This window comes from Palaemon carinicauda, chromosome 29 (assembly GCF_036898095.1).
Source record: "Palaemon carinicauda isolate YSFRI2023 chromosome 29, ASM3689809v2, whole genome shotgun sequence".
In the NCBI taxonomy this organism is placed as follows: domain Eukaryota; kingdom Metazoa; phylum Arthropoda; class Malacostraca; order Decapoda; family Palaemonidae; genus Palaemon; species Palaemon carinicauda.
The window spans coordinates 68,158,985-68,172,732 of NC_090753.1; the positions used below are offsets into that span (position 1 = coordinate 68,158,985).

Here is a 13,748-nt window from a genome sequence, read left to right on the forward strand (position 1 = left end):
TTTTTATATTTGTTTATATTCGACCTTCCTAATAGTAAGCGGTCTTTTCTTGGTACCGAAGTTAATTAACATTGAGCCCGTCATTTCGGTTTTACCTGTTAACATATTATGCTATTTTAATGTCTTTGAAAGAATTTCTTTGATAGTCTAGTACTGTTTTCAAAGTTGAACTAACGTTTTGTTTTGTCTCTGCAGTTGTTGACGTTCAGAACGTTCAACTTGCACTCTATCGTTACGATAGAGAAAGAATTTTCACGGTTTCACGTTGCAGTAAGAGTAACCGTGTCTAGCGTTTTGTTCATTCTTTCTTAACTTAATGGTTTTGATCCTAATAAAGGAACTTTTCATTTTGGGAAATATTTCAGTTTTTTCCTTTAACAATAATATGTTTTAACGATATATATGATTGGGCTCTTCTCTCAGGTTCTAAGTCAAGAGAGAGAGAGAGAGAGAGAGAGATAGAGACGGAGGGAGAAAGAGGAGGATAAACGTTTCATTCAAGCCTGCCAGGCGTACGAGTAACGTTGTTATCGTTTTTGCTCTTCTCCCTAGTCTCTTTAGGGGAAGAAAGTAAACGTTTCTAGAGTGATCTAGTGTTTAGTCTCTTTCCAGCCACTGAATTATTTATCTTTCATTAGATTTTTCTGTTACATTGTAATTCTGTTTTCGCAATTACTAACTTTTGAGAAAGGATAGAATTGCGTGTTTCAGGTACAAACCACTTAAAGTTTCGAGTTCAGTGAAATAAGTGCAAACAGAAAATCAAAGTGATAAGTGATTAGCGCAAAGTGTGTCAGTGTTGTGCGTGAGGGTACTTCTGTGCGCGCCAGTCGTCCTCCCAGTCCGGGACCTCTTGCAAGCTCCCAAGCCCAGGGGAGAAGCAATGTCGAAGGGCATAAGGGTTCAGCAGGCCTTGATCGGCGCACAGAAGTATCCTCGGTGGTTGTGGGCGTGTCTTACCGAGACCGTCACTCCCACCCGCAGACGATTGAGCCCTTATTTTGCTCGTCTGCAGAAGAAATTTAGGGGAGAAAACGCTGGTCTCAGGTCTCAAGACCTCTTAAACGTAAAGTCCAGACCTATGCCAGACGTACGAAGTTAGAGTTCAACAACCCGGATGCAGTCATTGGGTTAGCTCTGACTCTCCTCAGTCATCAGTTGAATGCACTCCGCCTAAGAGGAGTAAGGTTCTGCCGCAACAGATCTCTGCTGTTAAGGCTTTACCTCAGCAGACCTTAGTGTCTGCCGACCCCAAGTTGACTCTACTGCAGTCCATGCAGTCACAACTTTCGGTCTTGATGCGTGAGTGTCGGGCGGAGAGTGTTGCGCCTCCGCCTCCGCCTACACTCCCTCCGCCTGCGCTCGCTCCGCCTGCGCTCGCTCCGCCTGATCGCAGTACCACCTGCCAGGCGTACGATGTTGAGCCACGTTCTGAGTTTGCTGTTCCCAGTGGTGTTCAGCCTCCGCCTTCTTTAAGGCAACCTTTACAATGGGATCAGGAGGATTATACCTCTCTTCCTCCGCCTCCACTTGCTGCTCCACCAGTGATGCAACACTCGGTTGAGGTACAACAACCTCTCCCGTCCTTGAGTCAGTCTCCTCAGCTCTCGCTGCAGCGAGCTCAACCCTCCACAAGGCAAGCACCACTACACCTTAGCCTTGAGCCTCAGGAGCCTCAGCTTGCGAGACATTTACCTTGTTCTGCGCAGCCTCTACCTCATCGCGCTCCGCTCACACCACAGGAACAGGAACTTGCTACTCCGCTTCCGCCAACCGCTCAGCAAGCGCAACCCTTGGGTTCAGCCACTCATGCCAGGAGTCAGCCTCCTCCACCCATGCGCCTACCTTACCTCCATTTTCAAACCTTATGATAATGGAGGTTATTTGTATTACTTATAAAAATATATTTGTATTCCTTGCAATATATTTTTAACAATATCGCAGAATATGGCAAAAAATATGAATCATGAGTTATGAATGTAAGGTAAATATTATGTTGATATTTAAACCCCATGCAAGCATGCATAAAGCACTCTAGCACTGGTCATGGAATTTCTGAGAAATGTTAAACGCCATGCACACGCTCTGCTTACCTTACAGCATGCTCTACATACAGCATGCTCTGCTTACAGCATGCTCTGCATACTACATGCTCTGCATTCAGCATGCTCTGCATACAACATGCTCTACATACAGCATGCTCTGCATACAGCATGCTCTGCATACAACATGCTCTGCATACAACATGCTCTGCATACAGCATGCTCTGCATTCAGCATGCTCTGCATACAACATGCTCTGCATACAGCATGCTCTGCATTCAGCATGCTCTGCATACAACATGCTCTACATACAGCATGCTCTGCATACAGCATACTCTGCATACAACATGCTCTGCATACCTTACCGCATGCTTCTCAGTCACACATCTTTGGTTGTTGCCAACTCACTAGACTGTCAAGCAGTTTCATAACGTTGCCTTCTAGTCTGCTGCTTTTGCACCAGTGAACCCTCACTGAGAGAACTTAGCTTTTCTAGGATATGGTCCCTGTAGATGAGAAAGTTCTTTTCTCCCTCCTTCTGATATTCCCTTGAGGACTCTGTCATTTGGAGGGAGCCTTTAGCTGCATAGCCTCTTATGGACTTTTATTTAAGCATAACATGCTTCCAGGGAAGGTAATGGTTCCACTTCAGTCGCTAATCCCGTCTGTTACCACACCTGCTCCCATAGACGTTGAGCTGTGTTGCAAGACATGCAGTCCAAGCTTAGTCCTTGTTAGAGGATTTTTTGTTTACGGAGTCAATGTGTCACGGGGAAGACGTTCAACAACCAACAGAAGTGACTTGTTGTGACGCAGTGCGGCAACCTCAGCAACCCGATAAGGAGTTGTCTGTACGACCCAGACAGTCTAGACAGATTCGGGTTGTCACTGTACTTCCTCGCTTGCCCATGATTGACAGTTCACAGACTGTGCAGCAGTACCATGATCTTGTGTCCGGCTCCGTCAGACGACTGGCTTTTAAGAGCTCCCACAAGTCGTCGCTGTCTGGAGATTTTCAAATGGACTATGGATCTGACCAAGGAACTGGGCCTCCTGGTCAATTTTGAGGAGTCTCAGCTCGTTCCATCCCAGACCATTGTCTCCTTGGGTATGGATCTTCAGAGTCGAGCTTTTCGGACTTTTCCGTCGGCCCCAAGGATCTTCCAAGCCCTAGAATGCATCCAGAGCATGCTGAGAAGGAACCGATGCTCAGTCAGGTAGTGGATGAGTCTAACAGGGACACTTTCATCGCTGGCCCTGTTCATCGTGTTAGGGAGACTCCACCTCCCCCTCCTTCAGTATCATCTAGCTGCTCACTGGATAAAGGACATGACGCTAGAGACGGTCTCAGTTCCTGTTTCCGAAGAGAGGAGGTCTTCTCTCGCGTTGTGTAAGAACAGCTTTCTTCTCAAGGAAGTCTACCTTTGGCTGTTCAGAAACACGACCGCCGTCTCCTCTCGGACGCATCAGACACGGGCTGGGGTGCGACTTTGGACGGACAAGAATGCTCGGGAACATGGAATCAGGAGCAAAGGACACTTCACATCAATTGCAAGGAGTTGTTGGCGGTTATTCTGGCCTTGATAAACTTCAAGTCCCTCCAGCTTAACAAAGTGGTGGAGGTGGACTCTGACAACACCACAGCCCTGGCTTACATCTTCAAGCAGGGAGGGACTCTTTCGTGGAAGTTGTTCTAGATCGCAAGGGACCTACTCATCTGGTCTAAAGATCGAAAGCTAACTGGTAACGAGGTTCATTCAGGGCGGTATGAATGTCATGGCAGATCACCTCAGACGGAAGGGTCAGGTCATCCCCACAGAGTGGACCCTTCTCAAGAATGTTTGCAACAGACTTTGGGCCCTGTGGGGTCAGCCAAAAAAAAGATCTGTTCACTACCTCGATAACCTAGAGACTCCTGTTGTATTGTTCTCCGATTCCAGACCCAGCAGCAGTTCACGTGGATGCTTTTCTGCTGGATTGGTTCCATCTCGACCTGTATGCATTCCCGCCGTTCAAGATTGTCAACAGGGTACTTCAGAAGTTCTCCTCTCACAAAGGGACACGGCTGACGTTGGTTGGCTCCGCTCTGGTCCGCGAGAGAATGGTTCTTAGAGGTACTGCAATGGCTGGTCGACATTCCCAGGACTCTTCCTCTAGGAGTGAACCTTCTAAGTCTACCTCACGTAAAGAAGGTACACCCAATCCTCCACGCTCTTCGTCTGACTGCCTTCAGACTTTCGAAAGACTCTCAAGAGCTAGGGGCTTTTCGAAGGAGGCAGCCAGAGCGATTGCCAAAGCAAGGAGAACATCCACTCTCAGAATCTATCAGTCTCAAGGGGAAGTCTTCCGTAGCTGGTACAAGACCAATGCAGTTTCCTCAACCAGTACCACTGTAACCCAGATTGCTGACTTCCTGTTATATCTAAGGAAAGTAAGATCCCTTTCAGCTCCTACGATCAAGGGTTACAGAAGTATGTTGGCAGCGGTTTTCCGCCACAGAGGCTTGGATCTTTCCACCAACAAAGATCTACAGGACCTCCCTAGGTCTTTTGAGACCTCAAAGGAACGTCGGTTGTCCACTCCAGGCTGGAATCTAGACATGGTCCTAAGGTTCCTTATGTCATCAAGATTTGAACCTCTCCAATCAGCCTCTTTTTAGGACCTCACATTAAAAACTCTTTTCCTCGTGTGCTTGACAACAGCTAAAAGAGTAAGTGAGATCCACACCTTCAGCAGGATCATTGTTTTCACATCTGAAACGGCTACATGTTCCTTGCAGCTCGGTTTTTGCTAAACGAGCTTCCTTCACGTCCTTGGCCTAAGTCGTTCGAGATCCCAAGCCTGTCCAACTTGGTGGGGAATGATCTGAAGAGAGTACTTTGCCCAGTTAGAGCTCTTAGGTACTATCTAAAAAGGTCTTAACCTTTACAAGGACAATCAGAAGCCTTATAGTGTGCTATCAAGAAACCTTCTTTTCCAAGTTCTAAGAACTCAGTTTCTTACTATTCAGGCTTCTGATTAGAGAAACACATTCTCATCTGAAGGAAGAAGACCTTGCTTTGCTGAAGGTAAGGACACATGAAGTGGGAGCTGTGGCTACTTCAGTGGCCTTCAAACATAACCATTCTCTGCAGAGTGTTATGGATGCAACCTATTGGAGAAGCAAGTCAGTGTTCGCATCATTCTATCTCAAAGATGTCCAGTCTCTTTACGAGAACTGCTACACCCTGGGACCATTCGTAGCAACGAATGCAGTAGTAGGCGAGGGCTCAGCCACTACATTCCCATAATCCCATAACCTTTTAACCTTTCTCTTGAATACTTTTTATGGGTTGTACGGTCGGCTAAGAAGCCTTCCACATCCTTGTTGATTTGGCGGGTGGTCAATTCTTTCTTGAGAAGCGCCGAGGTTAAAGGTTGTGATGAGGTCCTTTAGTATGGGTTGCAGCCCTGTATACTTTAGCACCTTTGAGTTGATTCAGCCTCCCAAGAGGAACGCTGCGCTCAGTAAGGAAGACGATCTTATTAAAGGCAGAGTAACGGTTCAAGTCGACTTCCTTACCAGGTACTTATTATTTCATTGTTATTGTGGATAACGGATTATATGAAATACGGGATACTTAGCTATCCTTTAGTCTTGTACACTGGTTTTTCACCCACCCCCCTGGGTGTGAATCAGCTACATGATTATCGGGTAAGTTTAATATTGAAAAATGTTATTTTTATTAGTAAAATAAATTTTTGAATATACTTACCCGATAATCATGATTTAATCGACCCTCCCTTCCTCCCCATAGAGAACCAGTGGACCGAGGAATAATTGAGGAGGTGTCAACAAGAAGTACTTGAGTACCTGGCCACAGGTGGCGCTGGTAAGTACACCCCCTTCTAGTATTGTGATAGCTGGCGTATCCCTCCATAGAATTCTGTCGGGCAACGGAGTTGACAGCTACATGATTATCGGGTAAGTATATTCAAAAATTTATTTTACTAATAAAAATAACATTTTTGAATATACTTACCCGATAATCATGTAGCTGTCAACTCCGTTGCCCGACAGAATTCTACGGAAGGGATACGCCAGCGATCGCTATACAAGAGGGGGGTGTACTCACAAGCGCCACCTGTGGCCAGGTACTGCAGTACTTCTTGTTGACACCACTTCAATTTTTCCTCGGTCCACTGGTTCTATGGGGAGGAAGGGTGGGTCAATTAAATCATGATTATCGGGTAAGTATATTCAAAAATTTATTTTACTAATGAAAATAACATTTTTCAATATTAAACTTACCCGATAATCATGTAGCTGATTCACACCCAGGGAGGTGGGTGAAAACCAGTGTACATGTATATCAAGAAGCTAAGTATCCCGTATTTCATATTATCAGTTATTCAAAATAACAATGAAATTACAAGTACCTGGTAAGGAAGTCGACTTGAGCCATTACTCTGCCTTAAATAAGTTCGTCTTCCTTACTGAGCGCAGCGTTCCTCTTAGGAGGCTGAACAACTCTAAGGTGCTAAGTATCAAGGGCTGCAACCCATACTAAAGGACCTCATCACAACCTTTAACCTCGGCGCTTCTCAAGAAAGAATTGACCACCCGCCAAATCAACAAGGATGTGGAAGGCTTCTTAGCCGACCGTACAACCCATAAAAAGTATTCAAGAGAAAGGTTAAAAGGTTATGGGATTATGGGAATGTAGTGGCTGAGCCCTCGCCTACTACTGCATTCGTTGCTACGAATGGTCCCAGGGTGTAGCAGTACTCGTAAAGAGACTGGACATCTTTGAGATAGAATGATGCGAACACTGACTTGCTTCTCCAATAGGTTGCATCCATAACACTCTGCAGAGAATGGCTCTGTTTGAAGGCCACTGAAGTAGCCACAGCTCTCACTTCATGTGTCCTTACCTTCAGCAAAGCAAGGTCTTCTTCCTTCAGATGAGAATGTGCTTCTCTAATCAGAAGCCTGAATAGTAAGAAACTGAGTTCTTAGAACTTGGAAAAGAAGGTTTCTTGATAGCACACCATAAGGCTTCTGATTGTCCTTGTAAAGGTTAAGACCTTTTTAGATAGTACCTAAGAGCTCTAACTGGGCAAAGTACTCTCTCCAGTTCATTCCCCACCAAGTTGGACAGGCTTGGGATCTCGAATGACTTAGGCCAAGGACGTGAAGGAAGCTCGTTTAGCAAAAACCGAGCTGCAAGGAACATGTAGCCGTTTCAGATGTGAAAACAATGATCCTGCTGAAGGTGTGGATCTCACTTACTCTTTTAGCTGTTGTCAAGCACACGAGGAAAAGAGTTTTTAATGTGAGGTCCTAAAAAGAGGCTGATTGGAGAGGTTCAAATCTTGATGACATAAGGAACCTTAGGACCACGTCTAGATTCCAGCCTGGAGTGGACAACCGACGTTCCTTTGAGGTCTCAAAAGACCTAGGGAGGTCCTGTAGATCTTTGTTGGTGGAAAGATCCAAGCCTCTGTGGCGGAAAACCGCTGCCAACATACTTCTGTAACCCTTGATCGTAGGAGCTGAAAGGGATCTTACTTTCCTTAGATATAACAGGAAGTCAGCAATCTGGGTTACAGTGGTACTGGTTGAGGAAACTTCATTGGTCTTGTACCAGCTACGGAAGACTTCCCCTTGAGACTGATAGATTCTGAGAGTGGATGTTCTCCTTGCTTTGGCAATCGCTCTGGCTGCCTCCTTCGAAAAGCCCCTAGCTCTTGAGAGTCTTTCGAAAGTCTGAAGGCAGTCAGACGAAGAGCGTGGAGGTTTGGGTGTACCTTCTTTACGTGAGGTAGACGTAGAAGGTTCACTCCTAGAGGAAGAGTCCTGGGAATGTCGACCAGCCATTGCAGTACCTCTAAGAACCATTCTCTCGCGGGCCAGAGCGGAGCCAACCAACGTCAGCCGTGTCCCTTTGCGAGAGGAGAACTTCTGAAGTACCCTGTTGACAATCTTGAACGGCGGGAATGCATACAGGTCGAGATGGAACCAATCCAGCAGAAAAGCATCCACGTGAACTGCTGCTGGGTCTGGAATCGGAGAACAATACAACAGGAGTCTCTAGGTTATCGAGGTAGCGAACAGATCTATGGTTGGCTGACCCCACAGGGCCCAAAGTCTGCTGCAAACATTCTTGTGAAGGGTCCACTCTGTGGGGATGACCTGACCCTTCCGGCTGAGGTGATCTGCCATGACATTCATACCGCCCTGAATGAACCTCGTTACCAGCGTGAGCTTTCGATCTTTAGACCAGATGAGGAGGTCCCTTGCGATCTAGAACAACTTCACGAAAGAGTCCCTCCCTGCTTGAAGATGTAAGCCAGGGCTGTGGTGTTGTTAGAGTCCACCTCCACCACTTTGTTAAGCTGGAGGGACTTGAAGTTTATCAAGGCCAGAAGAACCGCCAACAACTCCTTGCAATTGATGTGAAGTGTCCTTTGTTCCTGATTCCATGTTCCCGAGCATTCCTGTCCGTCCAAAGTCGCACCCCAGCCCGTGTCTGATGCGTCCGAGAGGAGAAGGCGGTCGGGTTTCTGAACAGCCAAAGATAGACTTCCTTGAGAAGAAAGCTGTTCTTACACCACGCGAGAGAAGACCTCCTTTCTTCGGAAACAGGAACTGAGACCGTCTCTAGCGTCATGTCCTTTATCCAGTGAGCAGCTAGATGATACTGAAGGGGGGGAGGTGGAGTCTCCCTAACACGATGAACAGGGCCAGCGATGAAAGTGTCCCTGTTAGACTCATCCACTACCTGACTGAGCATCGGTTCCTTCTCAGCATGCTCTGGATGCATTCTAGGGCTTGGAAGATCCTTGGGGCCGACGGAAAAGCCCGAAAAACTCGACTCTGAAGATCCATACCCAGGGAGACAGTGGTCTGGGATGGGACGAGCTGAGACTCCTCAAAATTGACCAGGAGGCCCAGTTCCTTGGTCAGATCCATAGTCCATCTGAGAATCTCCAGACAGCGACGACTTGTGGGAGCTCTTAAAAGCCAGTCGTCTGACGGAGCCGGACACAAGATCATGGTACTGCTGCACAGTCTGTGAACTGTCAACCATGGGGAAGCGAGGAAGTACAGTGACAACCCGAAGCTGTCTAGACTGTCTGGGTCGTACAGACAACTCCTTATCGGGTTGCTGAGGTTGCCGCACTGCGTCACAACAAGTCACTTCTGCTGGTTGTTGAACGTCTTCCCAGTGACACACTGACTCCGTAAACAAAAAAATCCTCTAACAAGGACTAAGCTTGGACTGCATGTCTTGCAACACAGCTCAAGGTCTATGGGAGCAGGTGTGGTAACAGACGGGGTTAGCGACTGAAGTGGAACCATTACCTTCCCTGGGAGCATGTTATGCTTAAATAAAAGTCCATAGGAGGCTACGCAGCTAAAGGCTCCTCTCCAAATGACAGAGTCCTCAAGGGAATATCAGAAGGAGGGAGAAAAGCACTTTCTCATCTACAGGGACCATATCCGAGAAAAGCTAAGTTCTCTCAGTGAGGGTTTCACTGGTGCAAAAGCAGCAGACTAGAAGGCAACGTTATGAAACTGCTTGACAGTCTAGTGAGTTGGCAACAACCAAAGATGTGTGACTGAGAAGCATGCGGTAAGGTATGCAGAGCATGATGTATGCAGAGCATGCTGTATGCAGAGCATGCTGTATGCAGAGCATGCTGTATGTAGAGCATGCTGTAAGGTAAGCAGAGCGTGTTGCATGGCGTGTAACATTTCTCAGAAATTCCAAGACCAGTGCTAGAGTGAGTAATATCGCATTACCGTCCATTGAAAGTGCACGTGCCGAGGGAATTGATTAGACTGTTTTGTTGATGAATTTGATAGCCGGCATGATAATCGTAGAATTAAGCTACACTAAATGTACTATAATCTACTTCACCTCAGGAAAGGGAAACTCGCCCTGTTGGCAACACTGCATTACTTCATGCATGCTTGCATGGGGTTTAATATCAACATAATATTACCTTACATTCATAACTCATGATTCATTTGTTTAGAAGATATTTTTGCCATATTTTGCGATTTGTTAAAAATATATTGCAAGGAATACATATATATTTTTATATAAGTAATACAAATAACCTCCATTATCATAATGTTTGTGTAGGCATACATGTATATGATTACAAATGCAAGTTATGAAAGTAATGAGGTGTTATTATTGTCATTTGTTATTCCCAAGTTGAATGGGAAGAAGCTCAAGTTGAGGAAAAAATGGCAGATGCATGCGTTGAGGTGGCTGACTCATAGCATGAGGTTGCTGCCTCAAGAGTTGCGCTTGCTGTAAGGGTTGCGGATGCGCAGTAGCAGGTTCCTGAGGAACGAGTTAAGGTTCCTGAGGTGTGAGCTGCGAGAGTTGAGGTAGCGGCTGCGCAGAACGCAGTTCTTGTCTCGCGAGTTGAGGTTCCTGAGGTGCTAGCCTAAGGAGTTGAGACTCTTGCCTTGAGGAGGGTTTAGGTCGCTGCAGCGAGTGCTGAGGTGGCTGCCTCATTGATGGAAGAGGTTGTCGTACCTCAAGAGAATGTTGCCTCGCTGGTGGAACCGCAAGCGGAAGCGGAGGAAGTAAGGCATAAGACTCCTGCTCCCATTGCTGAGGTTGCCTTAAGGAAGGTTAAGGTTGCTGCACAACGCTGGTAACTGGCAACTCTGAACGCGGTAAGGTAGCCTGAGGAACCTCAACTTCGTACGCCTGGCAGACTGGACTGCGGTGAGGCGGAGCTCTCGCAGGAGGAGGCAGAGGTTGCTGCACACCGCTGGTAACTGGCAACTCAGAACGCGGTAAGGTAGCCTGAGGAACCTTAACTTCGTACGCCTGGCAGACTGGACTGCGGAGAGGCGGAGCGTTCGCAGGAGGAGGTGTAACCTTCTCAGCCTGAAACTCACGTATTAAGACCGCAAGCTGCGACTGCATGGACTGCAGCAAAGTCGTCTTGGGATCAACAGACGATAAGGTCTGTTGAGGCAAAGCCTTAATAGAAGATGAGGTCTGTTGAGGCATCGCCTTACCTCTCTTAGGAGGTGTGCAGTCACCTGATGACTGAGGAGAGTCAGAGCTAACCCAATGACTGCATCCGGGTTGTTGAACTCTAACTTCGTACGTCTGGCATAGGTCTGGACTTTACGTTTAAGAGGTCTTGAGACCTGAGACCAGCGTTTTCTCCCCGAAATTTCTTCTGCAGACGAGCAAAATAAGGGCTCAATCGTCTGCGGGTGGGAGTGACGGTCTCTGTAAGACACGCCCGCAACCACCGAGGATACTTCTGTGCGCCGATCAAGGCCTGCCGAACCCTTTTGCCCTTCGACATTGCTTCTCCCCTGGGCTTGGGAGCTTGCAAGAGGTCCCGGACTGGGAGGACGACTGGCACGCACAGAAGTACCCTCACGCACAACACTGACACACTTTGCGCTAATCACTTATCACTTTTGATTTTCTGTTTGCACTTATTTCACTGAACTCGAAACTTTAAGTGGTTTGTACCTGAAACACGCAATTCTATCCTTTCTCAAAAGTTAGTAATTGCGAAAACAGAATTACAATGTAACAGAAAAATCTAATGAAAGATAAATAATTCAGTGGCTGGAAAGAGACTAAACACTAGATCAAATAAACTACGTTTAAAATCTCTCACCGCATAAAGCTTGAGAACAAGAAAAAAACTCTAGAAACGTTTACCTTCTTCCCCTAAAGAGACTAGGGAGAAGAGCAAAAACGATAACAACGTTACTCGCTTGAACGAAACGTTTATCCTCCTCTTCCTCCCTCCGTCTCTATCTCTCTCTCTCTCTCTCTTGACTTAGAACCTGAGAGAAGAGCCCAATCATATATATCGTTAAAACATATTATTGTTAAAGGAAAATATTTCCCAAAATGAAAAGTTCCTTTATTAGAATTAAAACCATTAAGTTAAGAAAGAATGAACAAAACGCTAGACACGGTTACTCTTACTGCAACGTGACACCGTGAAAATTCTCTCTCTATCGTAACGATAGAGCGCAAGTTGAACGTTCTGAACGTTAACAACTGCAGAGACAAAACAAAACGTTAGTTCAACTTTGAAAACAGTACGAGACTATCAAAGAAATTCTTTCAAAAACATTAAAATAGCATAATATGTTAACAGGTAAAACCGAAATGACGGGCTCAATGTTAATTAACTTCGGTACCAAGAAAAGACCGCCTACTATTAGAAAAGGTCGAATATAAACAAATATAAAAATTAATTTTAATAAGTTTATAATAAAAGGAAGTTAATCGAAGAGGCCTATAAAAGGCGGAGAGATATAAAATAAATCTATAACTTTTGTTAAGCAAAATTAAGAAAGAGAGTCTATACTCTCTTAGACACCAACACTTCCGTCTAAGGGAAGGGTCGGCCATTTAAAGGTGAAAGAGAGTTCATACTCTCTTCGTCACCATAATTAATCAAATTAATTCCAAAAGTTAGCTAAGCTAATAATAAAACTTCCTGAATAGCGAAAGCTGAAATCTTAGAGCAATACTTCACCAAAAACCGTGAACAAGACTCCAAAATTATAAGCGTATCCATGAACGTCTTGCCGGAAGCACGACAGAGGAAAAATTGAAGTGGTGTCAACAAGAAGTACTGCAGTACCTGGCCACAGGTGGCGCTTGTGAGTACACCCCCCTCTTGTATAGCGATCGCTGGCGTATCCCTTCCGTAGAATTCTGTCGGGCAACGGAGTTGACAGCTACATGATTATCGGGTAAGTTTAATATTGAAAAAAATATGGTAAATGTGAGCAAAATTGAAAATACTGTTTTATCTCTCTTAGATGCGAACCTTTAATTTTACTGTATCAAAGTAATTCACTGAACTACTGGTTACTCATGAGATGAGAATTATTCTTGATGTGAGAAAATTCATATTGACGAGCAAGAGTTTTCTGGGGAAAAAAATAAACTGCCTTCCTATCTCTTTGTAATCAACTATTCTATAAATGAATTTAAATAGTGTGGGTGGGGGAAAGCACTACTGCAAAAATAAAAAGAGCTCTATATATAAGAGATAAGGATATATATTTTTTTAAATAGCCCATTAAAACAGTGCCTAAAGATAGAAAAAAATATCCATTTTACTTTTGCGAAGTTGCTAATTGAGGAGGACAATACACTTTGTATTCATACTGCTGATTACCATCCAATTTCCATAAATCACATTACCTAAAGTTTAAGATTATTGACAAAACGTCTAAATAGGTATGCTGAAGGTAATCGATTTGTTCCCTAGTTTGCAATTTGGCTTTTGCAAAGGCCTTGGGGCATGTGATGCCCTTTTTTCAATTTACAATACTGTACAGAAATCCCTTGATTGTGGTCAGGAAGATTGTATGATTGGCCATGATTTTAGTGCTGCCTTTGACCGTGTTAATCATGAGGCTCTTGTTATCAAACTCAGACAGTTGGAAGTAGGTGGGTCTTTTCTTGGCATCATTATTGAATTTTTAAGTAATAGACTGCAAAGCTTTGTTGTTGATAGGGACCATAGTGACTATAGGATTGGGATAATAGGTGTTCCTCAGAGTAGTATTTTTAGTCCATTACTTTCCATAATATGTTCATATGATGTATGGTTTAGCCTACAAAATAAACTCTTTGCATATGCAGATGATGCTACTCTTTGCCTAAATTCCATCTCCTAAATGTAGATCTGGGGATG

The 13,748-nt window shown here is 45.1% G+C and overlaps 1 protein-coding gene across 7 annotated transcripts in view; it reads left to right on the forward strand.

The window, feature by feature from the left end:
- The window catches only part of LOC137622217 (sodium/calcium exchanger Calx-like), a 234,798-nt gene that overhangs the window by 217,141 nt on the left and 3,909 nt on the right, over positions 1 to 13,748 (forward strand). The gene's annotated exons all lie outside the window — the stretch shown is intronic.